Raw genomic sequence first — 4,164 nt, forward strand, 5'->3', positions numbered from 1 at the left:
CGTTTCGGATGAAGGGTCTAGGCCCGAAACGTCAGCCTCTCTGCTCCTATGATGCTGCTTGGCCTGCTGTGTTCATCCAGCCCTGCACCTTGTTGTCTCATGAAACTTATTGGTTTGTGTTGTTCACTTACTGTCAAAGAAAATGAGTGAAATCTGTCAATTAACCTTTATAAATTAAAAAAAAGCTGGTAGACTCCTGCTGTTGCCATAAATCCAAAGCAGTTGTGGTGGCAAAGTAACAATGCTGTGCATGCATTTGTATAAGGATGCAGTTATAACGATTCATCAAATCAATTGTGGTACTTAAATTCTGAGCAAACCAGGATAAGCACATTTACTCTTAATGGGGACTGATCAATAGAAGGATTAGATAAGGGAAACCTTTCACTTCACACAGGAGTAATCCTATCGAATAGTTATGCACTATACTAGGAATGGCTATCAAGGTAATTGACTTACAGAAAAAAAAAATGGTCATTAGCAATGTTCCTGAATTTTAAAATGATTTAAAATAATTTATATACTTTTTCATTACTGTAACTTCAAATTTTTCTGGCATTTTACATGCAGGTCTAATATTCATAATCTGCATAAATTCATTGCCCAATTCAACATTCTGTATCAAAAGTGCAAATACTTAAAACATTTTTGTTGTTCTGCTCTCTATAAAATCATGAATTAATTTAAATAGCTTTTACACTTGATCACTTTGCAGTTTGAGAAAGCCGGGTTCATAAGCAGTACAATGTTCAAACTGCAGATAAAAGTGGTTTTATAGATACATCAGCTGTAAGTGATACAGTGTTGTCAAGTATAATCCGATACAGTACTAAGAATGGTGTAGTGTAGCACAGTACATTATAGGATATGAGGATCTATTTTAAATGTAGTGATATCAGAACTTTAAAACAATCCAGATAAAGTTTTTCCTCCGTTTCAATTTTCCAACAATCAATAACTTACTGTAACATTATGTCAATTCTGTTACCGTCTTCAACACAGCATGAAGTTTTATGATGCCATGGAAGTTGTAGTGTTCTCAATGCTGCTAACTTGCTGACCAGTTTCAACTGGAAAAGCTAGAATACATAATTTTATGTTGTTAAGAATCGTCAAACAATTTTAATTCTTGACCCTGGTTTTCTGCGCTGCCTAATTATGGGTACTGCTGAGATTTGTTGAATACTCTTTGTTGATCTCTTGACTCAACACAATCTTGATACAATTTCTAAAAATTTATTTACCATGTTTTCAGCAGACATCATCTAAAGAGTTCTGAGGAAGGGTCACTTGACTCAAAGCGTTAACTCTGATTTAACAAAATTATGAATAAATTCAAAACTTCGTAAGTATACCAATTTTCCCCACCCCAAGCTCTCACCAATGCCACACAGCTCATTTCTTCTCTCTCTTTCTCTAAACTCCAACCAAAATCTATGTGATGATAGAGACACCGAGACTCTGATTATTCATTAGGTGGCACCTTGGATTGACAACGCAACTCAAGTCATGTGCTGTCCCAATTCTAACCGGTATATCTCAGTAAAGCAGAATACTATGACTATTGGAAATCAGAAAGTACCAGGATAAAATAAAACTCAGCAGGTCAGAGAGCATCCGTGTAGGGAGAAACACAGTTATTGGTTCAGCTCTTTCATAGCCATACAGCACAGAAACAGATATCCTAAATGAATCTAGTCCCATTTGACAGCATTTGGCCCATATTCCTCTAAACCCTTTCTATTCATATATTCATCCAGATGCTTTTTAAGTGTTGTTATTGTGCCAGCCTCCATGGCTTCCTCTAACAGCTCATTCCTACGTGAAAAAGTTACCTCTTAGGCCCTTTTCAGATCTTTCTCCTCTCACCTTAAACCTATGCCCTCTAGTTTTGGACTCCCCCACCCCAGGGAAAAGACATTGGCTATTCACCCTATCCATGCCCCTCATGATTTTATAAACCTATGTAAGGTCACTCCTCAGCTTCTGATACTCTAGGGAAAATAGCTCCAGCCTACTCAGGCTCTCCTTATAGCACGAACCCTCAAACCCTGGCAACATTCTTTTCTGAACTCTTTCAAGTTTCACAACATCCTTCCTATAGCAGGGAGACCAGAATTGCGCACAGTATTCCAAAAGCGGCCTAACCAATGTCCTGTACAGTTGCAACATGACCTCCCAACTCCTATATTCAATGCACTGACCAATAAAGGCAAGCGTACCAAATGCCTTTTTCACTATCCTATCTACCTGCAACTCCATTTTCAAGGAACCATGAACCTGCACTCCAAGGTCTTTTTGTTCAGCAACTCTCCCCAGGACCATACCATAAAGTGTATAAGTCCCGCCCTGATTTGCCTTTCCAAAATGCAGCACCTCACATTTATCTAAATTAAACTCCATCTGCCACTCCTCAGCCTATTGGCCCATCTGATCAAGATCGCACTGTACTCTGAGGTAACCTTCTTCGCTGTCCACTACACCTCCAATTTTGGTGTCATCTGCAAACTTACTAACCATACCTCCTATGTTCACATCCAAATCATTGATATAAATGACAAAAAGCAGTGGACCCTGCACTGATTCATGTGGCACACCACTGATCACAGGCCTCCAGTCTGAAACGCAACCCTCCACCACCACCCTCTGTCTTCTACCTTTGAGTCAGCTCTGTATTCAAATAGCTAGTTCTCCCTGTATTTCATATGATCTAACCTTGCAAACCAGCCTACCACGTGGAACCTTGTCGAACGCCTTGCTGAAGTCCATATGGATCATGTCCACTGCTCTGCCCTGATCAATCCTCTTCGTTACTTCTTCAAAAAACTCAATCAAGTTAGTGAGACACGATTTCCCACACAAAATGCCATGTTCACTATCCCTAATCAGTCCCTGCCTTTCCAAATACAGGTAAATCCTGTCCCTCAGGATTCCCTCCAACAACTTGTCCACCATCGATATCAGGCTCAGCGGTCTATAGTTCCCTGGCTTTTCCTTACCAACTTTTTAAAATAGTGAGACAATGTTAGCCAACTTCCAGTCTTCTGGCACCTCACCTCTGGCTTTTGATGATACCAGTATCTCAGCAAGGGGCCCAGCAAACTCTTCCCTAGATTCCCACAGAGTTCTAGGCTACTCCTGATCAGATCCCAAGAATTTATCCACTTTTATGCATTTTAGGATGTCCAGCACCATCTCTTCTGTAATATGGGTATTTTTCAAGATGTTGTGATTTATTTCCCCATGTTCTCTATCTTCCACATCCTTCTCCACAGTAAACACTGATGCAAAATATTCATTTGGTACCTCACCTATCTCCTGTGTCTCCACACATAGGCGGCCTTGCTGATCTTTAACTGGCCCTATTCTCTCCTTAGTTACTCTTTCATCTTTAATACATTTATAGAATCCCTTTAGATTCTTCTTAACCCTATTTGCTGCAGCTATTTCATGTCCCCTTTTTGCCCTCCTGATTTCTTAAGCATACTCCTACTACCTTTATACTCTTCTAGGGATTCACTCAATTTCTGCTGTCTACACCTGACATAAGTTTTCTTCATATTCTTGACCAAAACCTCAATTTCTCTAGGCACCCAGCATTCCTACACCTACCAGCCTTGCCCTTCACCCTAACAGGAACATACTGTCTCTGGACTCTCGTTATCTCATTTTTGAAGGCTTCCCATTTTCCAACCGTCCCTTTACCTGCAAACATCTGCGCCCCTATCAACTTTTGAAAGTTCTTGCCTAATACCGTCAAAATTGGCCTTCCTCCAATTTAGAACTTTTAACTTTTAGCTCCGGTCTATCCTTTTCCATCTCTATTTTAAAACTAACAGAATTATGGTCACTGGCCCCAAAGTACTCCCCCACTGACACCTCAGTCACCTGCCCTGCCTTATTTCCCAAGAGTAGGTCAAAAGTTTTGCACCTTCTCGAGTAGGTACATCCACGTACTGAATCAGAACATTTTCTTGTTCACACTTAACAAATTCCTCTTCATTCAAGCCCTTAACACTATGGCAGTCCCAATCTATGCTTGGAAAATTAAAATCCCCTACCATAACCACCCTATTATTCTCACAGATCTCTGAGAAATCCTTGCAAGTTTGTTCTCAATTTCCCTCAGACTATTGGGAAGTCTACAGTGCAATCCCGATAAGG

Source organism: Rhincodon typus, chromosome 14, assembly GCF_021869965.1.
Source record: "Rhincodon typus isolate 14 chromosome 14, sRhiTyp1.1, whole genome shotgun sequence".
NCBI classification, from domain to species: Eukaryota; Metazoa; Chordata; class Chondrichthyes; order Orectolobiformes; family Rhincodontidae; genus Rhincodon; species Rhincodon typus.